The sequence below is a fragment of the Cupressus sempervirens genome, chromosome 5 (genome assembly GCF_028749045.1).
Source record: "Cupressus sempervirens isolate cs-2001-9-10 chromosome 5, ASM2874904v1, whole genome shotgun sequence".
NCBI classification, from domain to species: domain Eukaryota; kingdom Viridiplantae; phylum Streptophyta; class Pinopsida; order Cupressales; family Cupressaceae; genus Cupressus; species Cupressus sempervirens.
Window position 1 is genome coordinate 1,046,627,303 of NC_143122.1, and position 27,124 is coordinate 1,046,654,426.

Sequence of the window (27,124 nt, forward strand, 5' to 3'; positions counted from 1 at the left end):
GGTTTGTCTAAAGAATAAAAGGTTAACACCAATGCATATAACCCAATCCACAAGATCATGGGAAGTTTATCCTTCTTGGAAACTCTGGTTAATTATGAAACTCCAATAATTTTAATTGATGATGTTGTAAAATACTAATATATACACAATCATGAGATAGACATGGGGTTCTAATATTTTAACAAAAAAATATTATGTGCTTATTATTTTATGTTGTTTGAAGTCAATTTCTTGTCTTTGAATGAAAATTAATAGTACTTTAAGTTAGATTCTAAATCTATTTGTTTGAAAGAGTATGAATTAAGGATTTATATGTGGATCTTATTTCGATCAATTCAAAATTGTCATAGTTTAGATTGAAAATTAGTGTTTTTGACATGTTTTCTTGTCATTAGTTGTGATTATTTAGGAATAATTTGATGAGAATCACAAAATATCTATGAGTCTTAGCAAATAAATTAATTCAACTTTAATTATTATGCATGTTTTGGATCCCTATATGTTGATGTGGTGGATATCAATTAAATAGATTTGTACTTTATGGTTAAAGTTATATGATTTAAATTCAAATTCATATATTCATTGAAAATATATATTAGGGAGTTGTACCTATACAAAATTCAGAGGAGAATCCTTCATGGTTCACTAAGTTATTGCTAATAAAAAATTTCTCATTGTGGAAAATAAGAGTCAAAGTAATAATTAAACTAAGGGGACAAACTTGTTAGCCAAAAATAGAGAAATAACTTTATTAGTCACTAGTTGATTACAATATTTTAAATGAAACAATGAAAGACCTATAAAAAGATATGCCAAATAATTACATCATATCTTATTATATACAAATACAACTTTATTTTTTTTCTTCACTTTGTAATGGCTATGTCTAGAGAGCAACTCATGGTAGCTTTTTCTCCTCCATGGATTTGTCTAGATGAGATCTCATCTATTATCTTGTGATTTGCAAATGAGGAAGTTTGAGTCATCACATTTTTTCTTGTATAATTTAAAACACTCACATCTAATTTATAATGTTCACCTAAACCCTCCTTTGTATTTGAAGAGCTATTCTTCTCTAGTAGAATTTCCAATGAGAAAATCTGTGGTGAAACTTTCTCTTGATATACATACTTTGTAAAATATTTGATAGATTTGAACATCCTAATATTTTTCCTTGAGTAATAAGCTTGTGAAAAGAAAAAAATTAAAGACATAGATGATATTGTTCCTGCAATGAGATACAATCCCCAAAAGCTTCCAACATCCAATCTTCTCAAATCTTGTGATGGATCAGGACACGTTTTGAGTGTATCATTAAAATATGTAGATTTAAGCTCTTCAAACTTATCACTTTCTGATAGGTTTAAAATCCCCATAGAAAATTCTTTCACCAAAGGAGATCCTTTGTGAAAAACCTAAAAAAAATCACAATAGTTAAACACTAATTATACATCCAAAATAGAAAAATGTGCACACACATATATTAAAGTAAACTCACAAATCCAAAGCCACCACTTTGATATGTATTGCCCACCATCGAATAGCCACATTCAATAAAAAGAAAGGTATGAACAAATGGGATTTCATCTAAAATGGCTTCCACTCCTTCATTCTTTGCACCTTTTGACAGAGCCTCCTTATATGCCTTTCGTGATGAATATGGTTCTAGATTTATATTGGCCACTCCTGAATCATGAGTTACAAAGCTCCCAACATATGAACTACGATAGCCCAATTTCTAGTTACCAAATACATCTATAATTGGTGTTATTTGTTGAGCAGTCAATCTTGAAGCAAGATTAGCTATATAGCTTGATGTTAAAACAAATGCTACAAATAGCCAAGCTACAAGAACTAGTCGACTCAAACTATTATGGATACTCTCTCCTGCAAAATGAAATATGTACACATTAATCAAAAATAGAAAATGAGTATTATAAAAATAAAGATATATCAAAAATCATTTTAGTTTTTTCGATATGATACATTCATTGGTAGGCTTGAATTATTTATATAAAAGGAAACCAATAGATGGGTCTTGTTAGAAATATAGAATGACTTGAGAGGAACCACTTAAAAATTCAATGATTAATTTTTTTGAAACTAACAAGTTGGAGCTTAATATTTGCTAATTTAGCTTACATTAAATAGAAAAGGGATGCTTCTAGTATGTGTTATTTACATGTAAAAACCTAATGTTTGTTCTTTAAGCTTGTTCGATCTTCAATACTAAATAGAAAATAAATGCTTAATGTGTACCATTTACAAGTAAAAAAAATAGTGAATGTTATTTAAGCAAGTGTCTAAATGTAAAATTTTAGGAGAAAGGAAATTCTTACTATGGGCATAAAACATAGCCAAGAACGCAAACCTAAAAGAATTAAAATGAAATTTAGTTATACTAAAAAGTAAATATAAATATAGAGAAATAAAAGAGATAAGTAAGAAAAAAATGATAGATGTGATACCAAAATAGAGTCACTACTTGGGTTAGGGGACTTCCCCTAAAGTCGAGATTTATTTTATGTTCTAGGAACCACACCACTAGTCCAGTATATATAAGAAACACAATTTTTGTTGCCCATAGTGATAGAGTAAATGGTTGTAGGAATGTCCAAGCATTGTTGGCTTCCTCCTTTATGGTAGTGGGAGCCACCATCACTAAACCCGTTTCTGTATATGGTTGTGTGAAATCCACAATTTTACTTCGATTTGCAGTAATAGTAACATCGCCCACAACTGCATCATATTTCTATGAAAGCCAAGAAAAGAAAAATTGTGTTCAAATAGTGATTGGTAATTCTCTAATTCTCTTCAAAATGACATCTAAAATAGGAAAAGAAGGTTAGAAGCTCAATTCTCAATTTAATCATAATGAACAGTATAGGATCAATTCTTAATTTAAACAATATGTTTTATAATATAAGATCCATTACATATTGCAAAAGATGCTATTAAAATCTCACCATATAACTAGGTACTAAACTCTAAATCATGATTTTAGTAGTCTAAATAGGATTAAGTTTTGAATTACTAGAATCTCTTGTATTTTTGAAATATTTAAGATTGAAAGAAAAACACACCTTAAGATACACTTGCATGATGATTTCTTCATAAAAGTAATTGTCTGAATAAGTATTTCTCTTAGGGTATGGAATGAAATCATACATCAATTGAGGGTCAACAATTTCCACAACTGCCTGAAATACGCTAATGGAGAACCCAGTGATGGTAGTTGCATGACTTGTTGGATCCAATGACACATTAACAAATTCCTCCCAACCAACTTTTCTAGGAACTGCAATCCTTCGTCTATTTGGTATTTCCCAACCACGAGGGACTATGAAAGATCCACATGGAAAAATCATAGCTCAAAGCCCTTCATCACAAAAAGATGGATTTTTGAACAACTTTGATGAATTAAATGACCAATACCCAACTATTTGATAGCTTTTTCCCACAACATTCACTATCTCATAACTAGACCCATGCATTTCCCCATCATGGAACTTAACACGTTCACTTAAACCATCGAAATCTGCTAAGATGATTTCTTGCAAAAGGTTTCTTCCTTCTTGAAATACTTTGATTGTAGCATTTTCAATTGTTCCAAGACTAGTTGAAGGTGTCATAAAACTTAAACTTGCAGTCATTTCCATCTTTCCAATTGCTTGAGCTATCGTAAGCACTGTATCATAAGCTAATAAACCATATGAATTCAACTCAATATTTTTTGTGTTGGGGTTATCAAGCCTAAATCGTTGTTCCCACCTTTGAGTGAAATCCTTCAACTTTTTAGAATTTGGGATATGGGTTTTAATCCCAAGGAGACCTTGCATAGATGAGATTGTAGAAGAATTTAGTGCATAATCCCAAAGACTAGTAAATCCTTGGGTTGTGATCCACACATAACTAGAATCCATCATTCCCATTTCCTGGGCCTCCATGAAAACATTCATGGCTAGAGAAAAAGGTGCATGAAAAACATAAACTCTTGGTTCTATTTCCTTGAGTTTATGAAGCTCTTCCCTTATCTTTGGTCTATGTGCAGTTGAAGAAATAATTGAGGTATACGAAATTTCAATGTCAAGATCTTGAAGAGCATCATGCAACGAGGGCATGGCTACTAAACCAAAGTAATTATCTAAGTAAAGAACTACAATGCTTCTCCAACCATAATGCTTAATCAAGGTTGCAATGGCTTTCATTTGAATGGTAAGAGTGTGTGACATGCGAACAAAATATGGAAACTTATGATGGGAGTGGGTGTTGGTGTTTTAAAAAGTACTAAAACTACTAAGCGACAAAAAGCTTAATACCAGAATGACAGTACATAAACAATCTAAAGACTAGCCTATTCTTATCAACAATTGCATATGAAAGGTATTTGGAAGTAAACTTCAACAAAACCACAAATGGTTTTCTACTCTTTTGGCTCTACAAAACCAGGGTGGGTATACCCAGGGATGGTTCAAATATGAAACGACTATATGAGGATTATTCTTAGTTTTATTCTGATTCTCATTTCAAAATCCTCAAATATATATAATTCTTACTAATCTTGCCAAACACATCCCATAAACAGATATGGCCAAGAACTCTTCTATAGATCTACAGACGTTTTCAACAACAATGGCTAACTGAAGCTAAAAAATATCATGCAGACAAGTGCTGGCCAACTTTGAAGATCTACAGGAAATAAAAGTAAAATTTGATTTGATGATGTATTTGAACAACCATTTGTAAGATACTTCTCTTTCAGCTGAAATAACTTGATCAGTGCCTAATCCATTGGGGTTTCAGAGTCTATAGAAAAATCTAAGATCTAATTTGTTGCCTTACAACAAATTGTATCAGCAATTCTTATAAGAATTTATCATTCAAAATCTTTTTCAATACTTAAGGAATCTTATCACATTCATCAAAGCTTTTACTTAATCCATTGAATTAACAACAATGATAGATGGATATACAACCTAACTAGATTCCATTCAATTGCATAGGCTTTTACTCATACAACATCAAGATAGCTAAGTATTGAGCATGAGACAAAATTCAGAAAGAACTAATATGGGGACAGTTCATAGTTTGTATTCATTTCCTTTGAAAATGGTACATTTTTTACAATAAACTCAGAATAGCCTTCATAAATAAACACAGTTCATTCTATCTTCATGTATTTTCAGAAAAAACTTGACAGAGAAACACATTACAAACTTGCCTTCAAAATTTGGACCAAAAACTAGACTAACCACAATACTTAGAAGAAAAGAATTCAGACCCTTCTTTAGCCTTGGGATCTCACTTAAATAGTATGAGATGCAACAAGCTTCAGGCTAAACAAATGACAGGTGTCCTTCTAAAGATAGGAAAAAAATAACAGAAAGGTTAATTACAACAAACATTTCTTGGTGGGTCCCTTTCTATTATGCTTCTTATTTATTGAGATAAAAATAAAACAATTTGATCTTTCAATAAATCTTCATCCTCGGAGTAAGTAGCCATGAGGTTTGAAAGTGATGTGTTGTCTTCAGTTATCTGTAAATTTACTTCAGCCTGGGGAGTTTCTGTGTCCTCAGTATTAACTTCGGGGGTGATTGTTACTTTTTCACCTTCTTCCTCATCATCTTCTGATATTTGTTCTAGAAACTAATTTTTCCATTTGTTAAAATCATCATCCTCTGGCCAATCAAAACTTAGAGCTTCTCTTTGTATCTTTATTAAAGAATTGGCACTTTCTTCTAAATCATCAAATTCTTTCTTCATACCAGTATAAAACAACTGTATTTTTACCAGCTCTTCACTTGTATTTGCCCAGAACCAGTGGCCAGCCTCACTCATAATGTTTATTATTCTTTCATTGAATAACTCATCTATCTCCCTATTCCATTTATCCTTTACCTTTAATGTATCAACAGATTCTAAAGCACAAGAAAATAGGGTGAATTTTTCAGCAATATATTTGGAAAAACAGAGTGTTAATCTTCTCTGTAAACAATCTCTTTCATCACCAAAATTCTCTAGCTTATTTAACAAATCAAAAATCTTCTCAACTTGGCAATAAGGCATTTGGACTACAGATATACATATGATTGTAATATCATTGTTTCTTTTCCTCCATTTCTGCGCAAGAGAAGTCAGTCTATCCTTTTCTTTATTCAACTCATCCAAAAAGGTTATAATTCTTGTCAACTAATCATAAAAAGTTGACCATTGTATTTTATCCCTCAAATATATTATACCCTTCTTTATCTTTTCTTCATATTGATTTCTCACTTTTATCCGCAACTCATGCAACTTTATTTTTTCTTCTTCAAATTCCTCTGCAGTATAGAATTGTGGCCTTTCAGGAGTGTTGGGTATTTCAATGATAGGGGTTGATCCAAAAAATGACTGTAGAGGGTACATAATTCTAGGCACACTGGACTCTCCCACCTTTCTTTTCCCAAGTATCTTCTCCAATTGAGATACCCTATTTTCCAACTCAATTCTCTTGTTTACTTCCTGATTGTAGGCATCCACCACTATTTCATACTTATTCTATAAATCAGTCATTTCCTTTTCTTCTCTCTCTGCAGTGGCCAAGACAAATTTAGAATAGTCCACATTCATGTAGGCTATCTATACATTTGAAGTATCAACAACCCTCCTCACAATGATATTCCCTGTTAGTCCTGAATCATCAGGCTGTAATGGAGTAGTCCTGGATCCTCTTCTTAATGACCACATAGCAAGGGCAACTTGATCATTACTGAAGGTTGTCCCTAAGAATTCCTTTTTATCTAGATCCTGTAATCCTAAATTATTTGATACAAAATTAAAAATTAATGCATCAACAATATCCCAATTGGGCAATAATAAAATATATGCATTTTTCACGATCTGTCTACCCTCGTCAGGGGTTATATTTTGGAATTCCTGTATCATCTGTTCTTTTATTTGATTCTGAATGGAGGCTTCATCCATTTCTAGATGTTCTGCTTTCAAATACCTACACCTTTTTTTCAAAAATGTGCATGTTTTCCCTCCATGCAAATTGATGAAAAGCCCTAGATTTAACAAAACTGTTATCAGACAAAAATTGCTGACTGGCCTGCTCCAAAACTGGGTTTAATTCCCTTCCTCTAAAATCTGCTATAGAAAATTCAAAACTTGGCATAGGAGGCTCCTGGGGGTTCCCTTCATCAATTTCTTCTTGAGTGACAAACACTCCTCCTTGCGACCCCATTTGTTCAATTTGCTCATTGGTGAGATGCTCTTCCTCAATTCTTATTGGAGTTTCGGAAGGTGAGTAACCTTCATCATGGGATTCTTCTTCCCTTATTATTTTTATTCTTTTGGGAGAAAATTCAGGGGGTCTTTCTTCAAGGACAATATTAGTAGATTCAATTACCTATTTTTCTTTGTTAACAATGGGCATTTGCTCTCGAATAACAGTATATCCTATCCTCTTTCGGACAACTAGTGGACCTACTCCTATGTTAGGGGTGAAACCCAATTTCCTCATAACTTCTCTGGCTTTATCTGGAAAAGAATCAATAAAATGTTGTTTCTTTTCATTCATTACCTCCATTATTTCTGAAAATGCACTCATGAGTTTATTTATCCTATCTGCATTATTTGCAGCATTATTAAGAGGACTGTAATCTTTGTCAAAACAATTAATGAATTCCAAAACTTTTGAATAGACTCTCCATTTCTCTTTCTTTATTTCTTGTTCCTGGAGAGAATATTCATTCCTTATTATATCTTCAGGGAAATAAAACTCATGCTGACTTGGATGAAGCTTGATTCTATGTCTAAGAGCAGAATTAAAAAAGTCTTCTGTGTCACAAAAATGAGCATGAGATATTGCCATCTTATACCGATCCAAAAATTTTTAGACGAATATCCATACTTCTTTAGTGATTACAAACTGATGAGCTATAGTGCAAGTAGGAAAAATTGATCCTGTTCCTCTTTTGAGCAAAAAGGTTTCCTCCACTCCTCCCAACTGCCATAAAAATTCAGCTACTCCTACCTTTAAAGGTACCTGATAGGGTAGTACATGGGGTCTCCATTTGAAATTATAGACCCTAATGATAGTTGACACTGGATATGGGATGATATCTCCCCAATTATGTGACACTTTTAAACTATGGGGTCTATCCATAGGCCTAACAAGATGCATTAATGCCTTAGGAATTCTGGGATTGTCACTCAATATGAGGCATCTTAGTTTAGAAGCAAAATGCCTATCAAATCTAACAAAACTAGCATTTTCTACCTCCCAAGTCATGTCTGCACTCCACAATTGAACTGGTAGTGCCTCCCCCTCTTGTTCCCTATTTAAAACCATTTCTTTAGTGAAATATGTAGCCCCCTTAAAAAGGAACATATGCATCAATAGGGAGTACTGACCCCAGACCTTTTCCACCTTGCCCTTTGCAATTCCCACCAATCCATTGTGAATCTCATTAGCCAAGTAAGATGCAAAATCAAAAATTATTTCTACACTGAAAGAAGAGATTTGGGTAATCATATACATGAAGCTCACTGGAATAAAATCTTCTTCACCCTCTCTGAAAACTCTGCACAGGGTCCTGTATATTTCTACTGCCCTGGCATTAAAGCATGATTTCTTGAAAGGTTCTTTAGAAGATGATGTTATTGTTGGTAGATTTCCAATCTTGCCTATGTGGGCTTTCAATGCACCCTTTCTAACTATATCCCTTTTGGACATATATTCTCTTTCTAACTCTATCAAATTAATGGGCACATGATACATGGTGAGAGGTCCCAGATTGAAAACCTTCCTAATTTCTTCTAGACTAATGGTAATTAAAACCTCACCATCCATTCTTCTCACTACCTTATTGGTTGGATCATAGCTTTTCGCTACAGTTTCAAGCAGGTCATAATCCATAAACACACTGGGAACAACAAGCTTTCCAAGGTCAAAATTCCATATATTAGCATGAGGGGCATATAATTTCCTCTCTGCGAACCATTTTTTGAACAGACTCAAACCAGTTTGAGAAGTATGAGCATCCTGAACCCAATTACCCTTATCATAAAGTCCATCAGCTACCCTTAGCCTAGGGTTCAATGAGGTTAACCTCTTAACTTGTGTTGTCTCTGTAGTAGATTCAGGAAGCAACTCAAGCAAATCATTATGCACATTCCTATCCAAATAATTTACTGCACCTAAAAATCCCTTCTTTGGAGGCATCTTGGACTTATTTTTCATAGAACTGGAAAGCCTACGAGGATTATGGTAGTATTACTTACTTGAATTTTATCTTTGTTTTCCTCTGTATTTCTGCAAACTTTCCACGAACAGACAACTTCATAATTTCTACCAGGCTTTGGCACACTTTCCTTCAGTAATTGCTTCTGCACAAGAATGGCTTCAAATCTTTGCTCGTGTGAGATGAAACTGATGAAAACTCTTTGTATTATACTCTATTTTTCTCACGGACGATGCTTTCATGTCTAATTAATACAAGGAGTGGCACTACATTTTGTGTTTAAAATTGCACCGTCGATCTTTAAAGATCCTACGATCATGTGATACGGAAAGAACAACTAGGAGTTGCATTTGACATGTCAGTCACTTTACCCAATGAGAACTTACCACGTATATCATTCTTTTTTTGATGGTGCTTGTATCTAGACCCATTGACATCTGAGGACACATGTCAGCATGTCGCTACTTTGTTATGCATAAAAAATAAGCATCTTACCGTAGCGAAGTAGCAACAACCGTCGATCTGATTCGAAATCAATCAAATGATATGCCACTAGGTTTGCTCAGAAAGAAGGCGGTGGGCCCTATTCACTATGTCGCTATAATTATCTCCCTTGCAACTCTTCATAGTGAGAAAGCGACATCCGTTGATCACATATTCAATCAAGGGTGAGGAAACTGCATGAGGTCTTCTAATTCATACTCGCTATGTCGCATGGCTTAAAGAACATGCAATTGTGCATAGCGAGGTAGCGAGGACTGTTTATTCTGTTCCAAGCTGACGTTCAGGATCTCTTTGCTCATTTGGATAGAAAGGCATTAATGAAAACAAAGATCTCTGCAAAGCTGGCACCTGTAAAAAATTTATTGTAATCCTAAGTATCATTCCATGTCACCAAAGGTCGCCATCGATCTTTCTTTTTTACGGGGCCTCGCTACTTCGCTAACGGTGAAGTATCTAATTTTTTCGATAGCGAGGTAGTGAGCTCCGACTTTTTGAAGAATTCCGTACCAAAAAATGCAAGGGGCAGAAGATAATAATTGTTATTACTTAAACTACTTCTGACAATGGCATTTATGACTTGTCACGCCACCTGGTGAAGTCGAGGCACCGTCAAAATGTAATGTCACCACCCCTTCAGACTTTACAGGACCTCTCTACTTCGCTAATGGCGAAGTGTCTAATTTTTTTGATAGTGAGGTGGAGAAGCATCAGAAAAATCATCATTTCGGCTCTATTTTTAGATATTTTACTGGGTCCCCTTTCCTGTTTGGATGGTAGTTGCGATGTGTACCTGCACAATAAATCATTCAAAAAATGAATGTCCGACCACCATATCTTCACTTTGCAGTCTCGCCTTGTAAAAAACTCAGCACTCGCTACCTCGCATGGCTTAAAAAAGCATGCAATTTTTCATAGCGAGGTAACGATAGTGGTAGATCTACTTGGATCTGATGGTTAGAATGATTGAGAAAAAGGGAATCTTGGGGAAACAAAAAATAAAATGGACAGAATATTCTTCTCATTTGAAAATTTAAAAGTTTCACACCCAACAGTTTATGAATAGATAGAACGTAGGGTTTTCTTGAGTTTTTTTTTTTTTGGATGGATTACCCAGAAAACCTATGTTTCAAATTAATTTTTTGACTTTTCTATAATTTAACAAAAACTTCTGTTGCACAAAATGTCAGACCAACAGTGGCTCTGTCTGGGGATGATAGACTACCTAAGTCTATACAAGAATTTGAGAATCTATGGGAGAGCAGACCACACATTTGGCAAGATGACAACTTCTTCAGAGAGCACAAAGTAACACACAAAAAACAAGGAACCAGATTGCACAAGGATACTTACAAGGATTTACAGAGAAAGAAAAATGACAGGAACCCTAAAACTATTGTTCATGGAAGAAAATAAGTATTTTTCAAGAGAAATACCTCTTCAAGAACTGTCCATGAACTGGCAATTCAAGAATATTGTCAGATATATCTTTGATTATATAAGAATCTTCACCCCAACTATTCTCAATCAGATATGGGCCTAACCAAATAGGATCAAATTTGCCATGTTTTCCTTTATCTTCAATTCTGGCATTCCACATCAAGACTAGGTCTCCATTTTCAAATTTTCTGCTTACAGTTCTTTTGTCATAAAGTGTTTTGACTTGCAATTGCAACTTTTGGTTCCTCAAATATGCTGCTCTTCTGGTTTCGATCAATCCTACCAATTCATCCATTCTTTCTTGCATTTCATCTGTAGTATCTTCATCATATAACTAGATGTAATTGTATAGTCCCATCAAGTTGTTCTGAGGCATTCTGGCTTGAATTCTATACACTAAATCAAATGGAGCTACACCAATTGCTTTCTTTATAGTTACTCTGTCAGCCCATATTGCCAACTGTAACTTGGAATCCCATGCCTTTTTATTATCATCCAAGGTTATCTTAATGACCTTCAACAGGCTCTTATTTGTGGACTCAGCTTGTCCATTCCCTTGTGGATGATATGGAGCAGATGATGATCTTGTCATTCCATATTTTTCACAAAATTTGATGAACTCCTCATATCTGAAACACATAGCATTATCTGTGACAATTCTCTATGGACATCCAAACCTAGATATAATATTATTCAACGGGAAATTATTTACCACTTTACTTGTCACATTTCTTGTGGGGATAGCCTCCACCCACTTTGTAAAGTAATCAATAGCAACCAGAATCCAAGAATAGCCAGTGCTAGACTTGGGGAAAATATCTCCTATGAATTCCAGACCCCATTTTTGAAAAGGTTCTTGAGTCTCAACTGGTCTCAATGGAGTATTTCCTAAGAATTTCAGCTTTCCAGCAAACCTCTGACAAGGATCACATTTTCTAACCATAACTTGAGCATCCTTGAATAGAGAAGGCCACTAGAATCTAGCCCTTATTATCTTATGTGTAGTAGTTTTGGGCATGTAGTGTCCTCCCCATACTCCAGCATGCATTTCTTTCAAAACTTCTATTGCCTTTTCTTTATCCACACATTTCAATAGGATTCCCTCAAAATTTCTCCACCATAAGTTATTTTGGACAATTATGTACCTGATGGCTTGCAATTTAGTATTCCTTTTTTCATTGTCAGGAAGATGAGGAGGAGCTTCCATATGTTGCAAATAATATATGACATTGGTGTACCAATCATAGTGGTCCATGTCGCATAAGTCAATTCTGAGATCATCATTTACCAGATTTATCTGATTTGCCTCTAGATTAGTTTGAGCCATGAGTTTGGCCAAACCTTGACCTCTTACTAATTTTTTTATTTGTATATCAATGTTAAATTCCTGGATTCTATTGATCCATCTACATCTCCTGCCTGACACTTCCTGCTGAGAGAATATATCCTTGACTGCAGCACTAGGTACAAAAGCGACAACAATAGCACCCACCAAATAACTTTTGAAAGCTTTTACAGCCTTTACAAAAGAATATGCTTTCTTTTCATTTATTTCATACTTCAATTCAGCAGGCTATAGGGACTTGCTAAAAAAGGTAATAGGCTGCTCATATCCTTCTTGATTTTTCTGTAATAAGATTGCAGCTATAGTATGGAATGATGCAAAAGAGAAAATATGCATGGGCTTTGCATAATCTGGGGTCCTCAATACTAGAGCATTCTTTATTGCAGTTTTTATATCTTGGAATGCTTGTGAGGGTTGACCGTTCCAATCTATAACAGCTCCTTTTTTGAGCATCTTTGAGATGGGTCTACTGATTTCAGCAAAATTTGTAACAAATCTCTTCAGAAAATTGACTTGGCCAAAAAAGGACTGAATTCCTTTCACATTTTTTGGTTTGGGCACTTTATCAATAGCTACTACCCTCTCAGGATCTATTTTTACCCCATCCTTAAACACTATGTGTCCTAATAACTTTCCTTCTGTGACCTCGAATGTGCATTTCTTTGGGTTTAAAGATACCCCATATTCCAGGGCTTTTATAAAGATTTTTTCCAAGTGTTTGCAGTGATCTTCAGCCTTGTTAGAATATGCTATAAGATCATCCTGGTACATAACCATAAATTTGTCAATATAATCATGAAATGCTACATCCATGGCTCTTTGGAAAGTAGCTCCTGCATTAATCAAGCCAAAAGGCATCCTCACATACACATATGTTCCCCAAGGGGTTGTGAAGGCTGTCTTGAACTGTTCACTTTCTTTTACTAGAACTTGATTATATCTAGAAAAGCCATCCATCATTGACATCAATTCAGAGCCAGTCACTTGTTGTAACATGGCTTCCATATTGGGTAAGCCATAATTGTCTTTCAGAGATGCAATGTTAAATTTCTAAAATCAACACAAAGCCTAATATCTCCATTCTTCTTCCTAACAGGAACCAGGTTTGAAACCTAGGTGGAATGCCTGATTGGTTTGATTATTCCACCATCTCTCAATTTTGCCAGTTCTTCTTGCATTTTTGGGGCAAGGGTAGGATTGATTGGTCTCTATTTTTGCCTAAACGGTTTTACATTTTCCTTCAATGGTATGACATGCTGGAAAAGATCCTCCATGTAAGCCTTAAGGTCATCATATGACCAAGCAAAACCATGTCTGTATTTTCTAAGTAGGTCAATCAATATTTTCCTGATTTCAACAAGCAAATGTTGACCAATATAAACCCTTTTAGGAACTTCATCAGTACCCAAGTTTATTTCTTCTAACTCCTGGGGTTTGGGGTCATTTACTCCGGATTTCACTCTGTCTTGATTATCAAAAATATTTTCCAAGACTACTAACCCCTTTGGCATCTTATTTGTTTTTAATTGCATTATTTCATGACCAAAAATGGTTTCCTTCCCATTTATGGTTTCAATCAGTCCACTACAATCCATCTCCTAACCATGATACTTGTCTTCATTTAACACAAAATTTGTAATATCCCTATCATCTTCAAAAACTTGCCAATTTTCAATGTTGTCAGGTATGGAAGGCCTGTTTTGCACCTCAATCTAGGAGATTCCTGCAAATGATATTTCTTTTGGCTTGATGGCTACATTGGCCAACAGATCAGCCATCTTATTTTGTGTTCTATCTCTCCATGCGATCCCAAATGCATCAAAGAATTCTATCTGATCCTAGACTGCATTTCTATATTGTTTTAGTCTCCTATTTTTTGATGAATAGGTTCCTTTGATCTGAGAAATAATTAGTTCAGAATCCCCTATGACATATAATTTCTTAATCTTATGATGTATAGCAACTTTGAGCCCTAGCAGCAATGCTTCATACTCTGCAATATTATTAGTGTAGGCAAATTTCAAGGTGAATGAATACCTAAAAGTATTATTTTTAGGGGACACGAAGACTACACCTGCCCCTGCAGCCTCTTTAGAACTAGCCCCATCAAAGAACATTGTACATAATTTTGGTGAATTCATGCAAAATTCAACCTCATTTTCGATGATAGCAGGTAAATTTTCAACTTCTTGAATAATTAATTCAGCCCTGAAAGCATTAATCCTAGTATCTAGGAAACAAGTGGTATCTTTGTCAATTTCTTCACCTAAGATGTGGTTAACCCTTGGTTCCCTATTTACCCTAACAACTTTGTCCCCTATATGGAAAGTGGCATAAGTTAGATCACAGTGTAGGCTTCCCCCCATGGCAGCACTCAATTTTCTAGAGAGTAACATTCCGTAATGTGGAGGTACATCTACCACAAGGACAAACATGGTTAATTCTACTTCAGGATACGCAGCTAATCTAAATGGAAGGGCATTTATAGTACCTATGACTGGGACTTCTCTAGCATCCATCCCTCTGCATTTGCCTTGCTTGGTGTCTACCTTCAATCCTAAGGCTTCCATTACCTTGAAAGGCATTATAGTGTTGGAAGCTCCTGAGTCTATCATGCAATTTTTTAGGGTCTTCCCTTTTATGATTAGACTAAGGAAAAAAGGATCAATATCTTCTATGAATGCCATTGAGGAATCATCTAGGAACATTTGAGGAATCTGGGATATGATACCACTATCCTCTATTACTAATGGGGCCTGTTGGGGCATAGTTTGGTCAACAATAATATTATTGTTTGCTATTCCACCTAACCATGACAAAGCCTTATTCTTATGTTCTTCAATTCTAAAAAGTTCAGACAGGGGCACTTTTACAATAATTTGAGATAACATGGATATCATATCAATAGGTTCAACCATAGTAGTTTTTACAATAGTACCTGGAGTTGGAGTCTTTTGGGCAGTAGGCACCACATTTTGCTTTACAACATCTAGTTCTGATTTCTTCGGTTGCACAACTGGTTTTGTTGCTTCGTTTACCTGAAATTGAACCTTCTTCTTTGGTTCCCATTTTTAACCCTTTTTCTCCTTGATTTTAGGCATGTCTACATGGACTTTCTTGTCTTGGTCATTTATCTTATGAGTGATGTCCTTGATGAAGACACTAGATGGCTTTCCTGCATCATTTCTTATTGCTTTATTTCTCAAATTATAATTGCTATGAACTTGTGAAATCATTTCGGCTGTAATTCTGTCAATTTCCTCTTGTGAGACCCACATCAAAAAATGTACTACATACCTTATCTGCATCATACCCTTCATCATCTGAGAGTACTTGCTGATGATGTAGCAGGTAAGCAATTCTTTGGCTAGTGGCATCATTTTCAGGTTCTTCTGAATCAGAATTTATCAAATCATCATACATGCTCACCATATTGTAGCTTATATCATCATGGCTCTTATCTTCAATTTCTTCTTCAGCTTGCACTTCTTGGGCTTGGGTAAATGACTGAGCAACAGAACAATAATCAGCAGAATGAGGTGATTGGCATATAATGCACCATGGTACATCATCATTCATATTTACAATGTTCCTTTGCAGAGGGTCTGGAGTACCCTTGTCCTTCACATTTTGGGTTTGGTTAGGAACTAGTTTACCATCTTTCCACTAAGTGGTATAGGGGTAATTCTGCATCCTAGGCTGTCTATTGAAATTGTTGTTATTTACAGGGGGTCTTTCAGCAATATTTGGCTTATTAAAACTAGTGGGATTCATCTTCTTGAGCATTTCTAAAACCTGGCCTATAGTAGGTTCTTTGGGCTTTTTTCCTATAGGAGTTTTGTCACCCTCCCTTTTATTATTATTTCTAGCATTAAAAAGCTTAGGATCATCCCTTCTACCTACTTTGCCATATGCCTTTCTATTATTCTCTATATTTATAGCAACTCGATAGGCATCTCTCAAAGTCTTAGGATCTTTATCCCTCAATTGATAAGCCATTTTTCTATCAAAAGCATTGAAATAAGTTGTAAGAAAGACATCTTCATTTAACCTCATAAATTGAAAAAGTTTGTACATACCCTTTTGGAATCTCACATTGAAATCAAATGTGGACTCATTTGGATTCTTCTTGATATTGTTGAACTCATTCAACATGAATCCTGCATTGGTATTGTCTCCATACTGCTCTTTAAACAACTTTTCCATATCACTCCATGAGGTAATACTATCATCAGGCAACCTTCTGAACCAATCCCTTGCATCCTTTGTTAATGAATGCACAAACAATTTCATTACCATGTCTTCATGTTCAACTTCATAATAATTCAACATGTCAATGAAAGTCCTCGAATTTTCTTCACTAGTAACATCATTATTTTCAGAAAACTTAACCACTTTATCCCTTAAATCAAAAGATATGGGATGGGGGGCACCAGGAATACTAGCAAATGATATCTGTCTGTACTTTTCAAGGTATATAGGTTTCTTCTAGAAAATAGGAACATTTGAGGTGCTAGCTATATTAGCTTGACTCAGGGGAGTAGCTTGGGACTGTTGTGGTGGGACAAATGGGACTTGGGTGCCAACATTTGAGGATGGGGTAGGGGCAAATTGGGGCATTCCATGAGTTGAAATAATGGGAGCACTAACTAGTACGGTATTTATAGGTGGGATAGACAGATTGGGCCATGAAGCTAATGCAGAATTAGACTTTATGAATTGGATTTTCCTTCTAGTTTCTGCACCTTGAGCTTCATTCTTGACCTTCTCAAGCCCTTTTGCTAGATCTTCCCTCTCTTTTCAAGCCTTCTCAAGATCTAGATCTAACTTCGTCATGGAGGGTTGTATAGGTTTGCTTGGTATAGCTTGAGGCTCGTTTATTTGGATTCCTATAGCCTTGCCTTTCCCTTTATCTGGAGCTTTTGCAGTGGGCTCTATAGGATCAACTTGAACAGGTTTATAGGCTTGAACTTGAGCAATAACTGGTTCTTTCCTTTGACTTAGGTGTTTCTCCTGTTCTTGCACTTTAGCTCTCAGATTATCAATATCTCCAAAAACATCCTTATGGAGAGTCATGGTATTCTCTTCTAATTTTTTATTTTGCTCTTTCAAAGCAGCCATCCTTCTTAACAGAGTATCTCTTTCTATTATGGCATCTAAGGTGGCCTACTCCTTTTCCTTTTCAAGACGCATGCATTTAGCTTCTTCCTCAGCAATCCATTTCTTCAAAAATTCTATCTCAGAGTGCACTTCTTTAGGATCTGCAGAAGTTGCCTCAGAATCAGCAAGGTCATCCAGATCTATTAGGTTTGGTTCTACATATGGGGTTGCCCTGGGATTAAAAGGATTATCAAATGAACTCCTAATCCTAGCCTATAATTTACATCGGCTACATGATCTGGTCTTAGTGAAGCAATTCCTATAGTAGATACATCCTTGTCTTGAAAAATTCTCTCATCTGGTATTGGGGTACTGAAAATGCCTCCTAAGAGTCTTGTAGTTTCGGATTTAGAGCTAAGTGAAGAAGACTCTCTTCCTATTACTGGTTGATAACAGGAATTGACGGATGCATTACCTCTGGGTTTCCAAGTGGGATTTGGATCTATTTTTTTCTTATTTTGGTTCTTTCTACCACCTTGGGGTAAATCAGTATACATTGATACATCTGGATTGGCTCTTATGTAAGCTCTTGTATTTTTCCATTTTTCAGCCATATTTACCTTTTTATTTCAATAAGCACTAGCTTCAAAACCTTGACTGAGTTGCCACCCTATTTCGGGAAAAATATAATAAGACTTTTAGCTAATAAAGAGATATTGACACTCAAATAGGAAAATATACAGCACAAACAGACCAATCACTGATGTCGTAAGACTGCAACTCTTGCTTGTATAGATAAGACACTTGGATAGGCTGGATACATCAGTGTGTAGCAATGGTACTTGGGCTCAATCTTCTTTAAATTTTCAAAGTTTGACACTAAAAGATTCCCTTATAACCACAGGTAAGATATAGATTACATGACACACGTGTACACAACAGGACCAAAGAAAAAGCAGTACATTTCACAGAGGTGTTGGACAATCCCCAACAGAGTCATCATTTTATTGGTGTTTTAAAAACTACTAAAACTACTAAGCGACAAAAATTTTAATACCAGAATGATAGTACATACACAATCTAAAGACTAGCCTATTCTTATCAACAATTGCATATGTAAGGTATTTGGACCCAACTTCAACAAAACCACAAATGGTTTTCTACTCTTTTGGCTCTACAAAACCAGGGTGGGTATACCCAGGGATGGTTCAAATATGAAACGACTATATGAGGATTATTCTTAGTTTTATTCTAATTCTCATTTCAAAATCCTCAAATATATATAATTCTTACTAATCTTGCCAAACACATCCCATAAATAGATATGGCCAAGAACTCTTCTATAGATCTGCAGACGTTTTCAACAACAATGGCTAACTAAAGCTAAAAAGATTTCATGCAGACAAGTGCTGGCCAACTTTGAAGATCTACAGGAAATAAAAGTAAAATTTGATTTGATGATGTATTTGAACAACCATTTGTAAGATACTTCTCTTTCAGCTGAAATAACTTGGTCAGTGCCTAATCCATTGGGGTTTCAGAGTCTATAGCAAAATCTAAGATCTATTTTGTTGCCTTACAACAAATTGTATCAGCAATTCTTATCAGAATTTATCATTCAAAATCCTTTTCAATACTTAAGGAATCTTATCACATTCATCAAAGCTTTTACTTAATCCATTGAATTAACAGCAATGATAGATGGATATACAACCTAACTAGATTGCATTCAATTGCACAGGCTTTTACTCATACAACATCAAGATAGCTAAGTATTGAGCAGGAGACAAAATTCAAAAAGAACTAATATGGGGATAGTTCATAGTTTGTATTCATTTCCTTTGAAAATGGTACATCTTTTACAATAAACTCAGAATAGCCTTTAGAAATAAACACAATTCATTCTATCTTCATGTATTTTCAGAAAAAACTTGACAGAGAAACACATTACAAACTTGCCTTCAAAATTTGGACCAAAAACTAGACTAAGCACAATACTTAGAAGAAAATAATTTGGACCCTTCTTTAGCCTTGGGATCTCACTTAAATAGTGTGAGATGCAACAAGCTTCAGGCTAAACAAATGACAGGTGTCCTTCTAAAGATAGGAACAAAATAACGGAAAGGTTAATTACAACAAACATTTCTTGGTGGGTCCCTTTCTATTATGCTTCTTATTTGTTGAGATACAAATAAAACAATCTGATCTTTCAATCTATCTTCATCCTCGGAGTAAGTAGCCATGAGGTTTGAAAGTGATGTGTTGTCTTCAGTTATCTCTAAATTTACTTCAGCCTAGGGAGTTTCTGTGTCCTTAGTATTAAATTCGGGGGTGATTGTTACTTTTTCACCTTCTTCCTCATCATCTTCTGATATTTGTTCTAGAAACTGATTTTTCCATTAATTAAAAACATCATCCTCTGGCCAATCAAAACTTAGAGCTTCTCTTTGTATCTTTATTAAAGAATTGGCACTTTCTTCTAAATCATCAAATTCTTTCTTCATAGCAGTATAAAACAACTGTATTTTTACCAGCTCTTCACTTGTATTTGCCCAAAACCAGTGGCCGGCCTCACTCATAATGTTTATTATTCTTTCATTGAATAACTCATTTATCTCCCTGTTCCATTTTTCCTTTACCTTTAATGTATCAACCGATTCTAAAGCACAAGAAAATAGGGTGAATTTTTCAGCAATATATTTGGAAAAATAGAGTGTTAATCTTCTCTATAAAGAATCTCTTTCATCACCAAAATTCTCTAGCTTATTTAACAAATCAAAAATCTTCTCAACTTGGTGATAAGGCATTTGGACTGTAGATATACATATGATTGTAATATCATTGTTTCTTCCCCTCCATTTCTGCGCAAGAGAAGTCAGTCTATCCTTTTCTTTATTGAACTCATCCAAAAAGGTTATAATTCTTGTCAATTGATCATAAAAAGTTGACCATTGTATTTTATCCCTCAAATATATTACACCCTGCTTTAACTTTTCTTCATATTGATTTCTCACTTTTATCTGCAACTCATGCAACTTTATTTTTTCTTCTTCAAATTCTTCTGCAGTATAGAATTGTGGCCTTTCAGGGGTGTTCGGTATTTCAAAGATAGGGGTTGATCCAACAAATGACTATGGAGGGTACATAATTCTAGGCACACTGGACTCTCCCACTTTTCTTTTCCCAAGTATCTTCTCCAATTGAGATACCCTATTTTCCAGCTCAATTCTCTTTTTTACTTCTTGATCGTAGGCATCCACCACTATTTCATACTTATTCTGTAAATCAGTCATTTCCTTTTCTTCTCTCTCTGTAGTGGCCAAGGAAAATTTAGAATAGTCCACATTCATGTAGGCTACCTATACATTTGAAGTATCAGCGATCCTCCTCACAATGATATTCCTTGTTAGTCCTGAATCATCAGGCTGTAATGGAGTAGTCCTGGATCCTCTTCTTAATGACCACATAACAAGGGCAGCTTGGTCATTACTGAATGTTGTCCCTAAGAATTCCCTTTTATCTAGATCCTGTAATCCTAAATTATTTGATACAGAATTAAAAATTAATGCATCAGCAATATCCCAATTGGGCAATAATAAAATATTTGCATTTTTCACCATCTATCTACCCTTGTCAGGGGTTATATTTTGGAATTCCTGTATCATTTGTTCTTTTATTTGATTCTAAATGGAGGCTTCATCCATTTTTGGATGTTCTACTTTCAAATCCCTACACCTTTGTTCAAAAATGTGCATGTTTGCCCTCCATGCAAACTGATGAAAAGCCCTAGATTTAACAAAACTGTTATCAAACAAAAATTGCTAACTAGCCTGCTCCAAAACTAGGTCTAATTCCCTTCCTCTGAAATCTACTATAGTCAATTCAAAACTTGGCACATGAGGCTCCTGGGGGTTCCCTTCATCAATTTTAGCTTGAGTCACAAAAACTCCTCCTTGCGACCCCATTTGTTCAATTTGCTCATTGGTGAGTTGCTCTTCCTCAATTCTTATTGGAGTTTGGGAAGGTGAGTAACCTTCATCATGGGATTCTTCTTCCCTTATTATTTTTCTTCTTTTGGGAGAAGGTTTAGGGGGTCTTTCTTCAAGGACAATATTAGTAGATTCAATTACCTATTTTTCCTTTGTTAACAATGGGCATCTGCTCCCGAATAACAGTATATCCTGTCCTCTTTCAGACAACCAGTGGACCTACTACTATGTTAGGGGTGAAACCCAATTTCCTCATAACTTCTCTGGCTTTATCTAGAAAAGAATCAATAAAATGTTGTTTCTTTTCGTTCATTACCTCCATTATTTCTGAAAATGTACTCATGAGTTTATTTATCCTATCTGCATTATTTGCAGCATTATTAAGAGGACTGTAATCTTTGTCAAAACAATTAATGAATACCAAAACTTTTGAATAGACTCTCCATTTTTCTTTCTTTTTTTCCCATTCCTAGAGAGCATATTCATTCCTTATTATATCTTCAAGGAAATAAAACTCATGCTGACTTGGATGAAGCTTGATTCTATGTCTAAGAGCAAAATTAAAGAAGTCTTCTGTGTCACAAAAATGAGCATGAGATACTGCCATCTTATACCGATCCAAAAATTTGTAGAGGAAGATCCATCCTTCTTTGGTGATTACAAACTGATGAGCTATAGTGCAAGTAGGAAAAATTGATCCTGTTCCTCTTTTGTGCAAAAAGGTTTCCTCCACTCCTCCCAACTGCCATAAAAATTCAGCTACTCCTACCTTTAAAGGTACCTGATAGGGTAGTACATGGGGTGTCCCTTTGAAACCATAGACCCTAATGACAGTTGAGACTAGATATGGGATGATATCTACCCAATTATGTGACACTTTTAAACTATGGGGTCTATCCATAGGCCTAACAAGATGCATTAATGCCTTAGGAATTCTGGGATTGTCACTCAATATGAGGCATCTTTGTTTAGAAGCAAAACGCCTATCAAATCTAACAAAAATAGCATTTTCTGCCTCCCAAGTCATGTCTACACTCCACAATTGAACTGGTAGTGCCTCCCCCTCTTGTTCCCTATTTAAAACCATTTCTTTTGCAAAATATGTAGCCCCCTTAAAAAGGAACATATGCATCAATAGGGAGTACTGACCCCAGACCTTTTCCACCTTGCCCTTTGTAATTCACACCAATCCATTGTGAATCTCATTAGCCAGGTAAGATGTAAAATCAAAAATTATTTCTACACCAAAAGAAGAGATTTGGGTGATCATATACATGAAGCTCACTGGAATAAAATCTTCTTCACCCTCTCCAAAAACTCTGCACAGGGTCCTGTATATTTCTACTACCCTTGCATTAAAGCATGATTTCTTGAAAGGTTCTTTAGAAGATGATGTTATTGTTGGTAGATTTCCAATCTTGCCTATGTGGGCTTTCAATGCACCTTGTCTAACTATATCCCTTTTGGACATATATTCTTTTTCTAACTCTATCAAATTAATGGGCACATGATACATGGTGAGAGGTCCCAGATTGAAAACCTTCCTAATTTCTTCTGGACTGATGGTAATTAAAACCTCACCATCCATTTTTCTCACTACCTTAGTGGTTGGATCATAGCTTTTCGCTACAGTTTCAAGCAGGTCATAATCCATAAACACACTGGGAACAACAAGCTTTCCAAGGTCAAAATTCCATATATTGGCATGAGGGGCATATAATTTCCTCTCTGCGAACCATTTTTTGAATAGACTCAAACCAGTTTGAGAAGTTTGAGCATCTTGAACCCAATTACCCTTACCATAAAGTCCATCAGCTACCCTTAGCATAGGGTTCAATGAGGTTAACCTTTAACTTGTGTTGTCTCTATAGTAGATTTAGGAAGCAACTCAAGCAAATCATCATGCACATTCCTATCCAAATAATTTACTGCACTTGAAAATCCCTTCTTTGGAGGCATCTTGGACTTATTTTTCATAGAATTGGAAAGCCTACGAGTATTATGGTAGTATTACTTACTTGAATTTTGTCTTTGTTTTCCTCTGTATTTCCGCAAACTTTCCACGAACAGACAACTTCACAATTTCTACTAGGCTTTGGCACACTTTCCTTCAGTAATTGCTTCTGCACAAGAATGGCTTCAAATCTTTACTCGCGTGAGATGAAACTAATGAAAACTCTCTGTATTATACTCTGTTTTTCTCATGAACGATGCTTTCATTTCTAATTAATACAAGGAGTGGCACTAAATTTTGTGTTTAAAACTGCGTCGTTGATCTTTAAAGATCCTACGATCATGTGATACGAAAAGAACAACTAGGAGTTGCATTTGACATGTCAGTCACTTTACCCAATGAGAACTTACCATGTATATCATTCTTTCCTTGATGGCTCTTGTATCTGGACCCATTGACATCTGAGGACACGTGTGAGCATGTTGCTACTTTGTTATGCATAAAAAACAAGCATCTTACCATAGCGAAGCAGCGACAACCGTCGATCTGATTCAGAATCAATCAAATGATATGCCACTAGGTTTGCTCAGAAAGAAGGCAGTGCGACCTATTCACTATGTCGCTATAATTATCTCCCTTGCAACTCTTCATAGCGAGAAAGTGACAGCCATTGATCACATACTCAATCAAGGGTGAGGAAACTACGCGGGGTCTTCTGATTCATACTTGCTATGTCGCATGGCTTAAAGAACATGCAATTGTGCATAGCGAGGTAGCGAGGACCATTGATTCCATTCCAAGCTAACATTTAGGATCTCTTTGCTCATTCGGACAGAAAGGCATTAATGAAAACAAAGATCTCTGCATAGCTGGCACCTATAAAAAAATTATTGTAATCCTAAGTATCATTCCACATCACCAAAGGTTGCCGCTGATCTTTCTTTTTTACAGGGCCTCGCTACTTCACTAACGGTGAAGTATCTAATTTTTCTGATAGCGAGGTAGCGAGCTCCAACATTTTGAAGAATTTCGTACCAAAAAATGCAAGGTGCAGAAGATAATAATTGATGTTACTTAAACTGCTTCTGACAATGGCATTTATGACTTGTCATGCCACCTGGTGAAGTCGAGGCACTGGAAGAATGTAACGTCACCACCCCTTCAGACTCTATGGGACCTCACTACTTCGCTAATGGTGAAGTGTCTAATTTTTCTGATAGTGAGGTGGCGAAGCGTCAAAAAAATCATCATACCGGCTCTATTTTCAGATATTTTACTGGGTCCCCTTTCCTGTTTGGATGGTAGTCGCGACGTGTACCTGCATAATAAATCATTCAAAAAACCAATGTTTGACCACCGTATCTTCACTTTGCGGTCCCACCTTGTAAAAAACTCAGCATTCGCTACCTCGCATGTCTTAAAAAGCATGCAATTTTCATAGCGAGGAACGATAGTGGTAGATCTACTTGGATCTGATGGTTAGAACGATTGAGAAAAAGGGAATCTTAGGGAAACAAAAAATAAAATGGATAGAATATTCTTCTCATTTGAAAATTTAAAAGTTTCGCGCCCGAAAGTTTATGAACAGATAGAACGTAGGGTTTTCATGAGTTTTTTTTTTTTGGATGGATTACCCAGAAAACCTATGTTTCAAATAAAATTTCTAACTTTTCTATAATTTAACAAAAACTTCTATTGCACAAAAAGTCAGACCAACAGTGGGTAGGACTTGTGATGGAGAGTGAGAGAATTGGAATTTTGGTTGCCTCTCTGAGATCTAATAAAAAAGGTTGGGTTTTGGATGCTTCTGCTTCTATCAATGCCACTACTTCATTGTTGGTAGTGTGTGTTAGAAGATCAATAGCTACACTCACCCATAAAAGCATGTCACATGTAAAATAATTAGATATGTGTTTGAATGGAAATAAAATCAAACATATGGAAAAAAAATAGGAGCATATGCAATCATAACTTTAAATTTCATATAGAATCAATGTCCACTTCAACACTATTAGAAATAAAGATCAATAGGTGGCAATAATAGTAGGAGAATGGGAAGGTGTGAAGGGGGACCTAAACCCTAGTTTACCATGCACACTAGAGTATGTATGAGAGGACCCCACCCGAAACCCACATCATCAATATTTTTATGATCTTCTTCTTCATCAAAAAAAGATAAAAACATTACAAGAAAATTTCAAAGTTCTGAAGTTTTACATGAAGAATTATTTTATTAATTATATATGTAATACATTTTTTCAAATAAGTATGTTTTGGACATTTTATGACTAGTGAATTGAAATGACTCATAAAAGAATATATTATTGAATTCTATGACTAAAATTTAGATAAATTAGTATTAAAATCTATAATAGAAAGATTAATAAAAATCGAATGACATATATCAAATATGAGCTCTCTTAAAAAGATTGAAAGATCGTATTCAATGAAAAACTACCATAAAGATCAAAGAAAACTCTTTCAATGAAAGATTTACTGTTTGACTATTAATAATTCTGAACATTATTTAAACTATAATTCAATTAAAGATTTCATCATTTTACCGTTAGTAATTATAGACAATACTTAAACTTAGGAAACAATTTATACAACAAGTCAAATTGTGATATTGTTATAGGTCAATGGGTTTGACTCTAAAACTGCACACTTAAATATTAATAGCAATATCACAATACTTAAACTACTAATGAGATGAAACAAAACTCTTTCAATAAAAGATTTCATCATTTTCTTATTAGCAATTATGAACATTATTCAAAATACAAAGGAGATCAAATAAATAAATAAAAATCAATCAAAAGGTTTCATTGTTTCACTGTTAGTGGTTAGTCTATATCTAACTGTAAAAAAGAAAAACTAGTAATTTGAAAAATAAAATATTTATATGAATCAAAGAGAAACAAAGAAACTTCTAAGATGTCATATATAAAGTCTGAATAACCATTCTTAAATCAAAGTACCTACAGAAGTGCTTTCAAGCGGTGTTTTTGCCTCTTTCAAGAGAAGACACAATTCAGTGCCATTGAGTATTTGAGATTCATTCACATCATCTACTGCTAACTTCATGGCAGTTTTTGCTATCTTTCCTGGCCATGAAGTTGAATCCACTATCACCCCTACATTCACACTCTCTTTCTGAACTGCAACTTCTAAACTTGCAGCCATTAAAATGCCCATAACTTGAAATATGTGCACTCTTTTCATCATCTCCAATCCCTTCCTTCTAACTCTACTCTACACCACGCTCTTGTTCATCATATCTATCTATCTCTCTATATATATTCATGATTGTATCTATATAGATATATTCAAACTTTTTGGAAGTCTTTCTATACCTACTTCACCAAAGACTTAGAAATGTCGTGGAAATTTAAGAATACTTGACTCTATCAACAAAGAAATAATAATAAAACTGACCAAGTTTAAAATAATTCATGTATTATAATTTTGCAGTCAATGGTTTTCATTGTTTACTTTTTGTTTGCGTCTGTAAGAAATGATAATATTGAGCAAGGAACGAGAAATAATCCAAGTAAGTTAAGTC

At 35.0% G+C, this 27,124-nt stretch overlaps 1 pseudogene; it reads right to left on the reverse strand.

Moving 5' to 3' along the window:
- Positions 1–866: 866 nt before the first annotated feature.
- On the reverse strand, positions 867–26,784 carry LOC149559525 (glutamate receptor 2.9-like; annotated as a pseudogene).
- Positions 26,785–27,124: the final 340 nt, after the last annotated feature.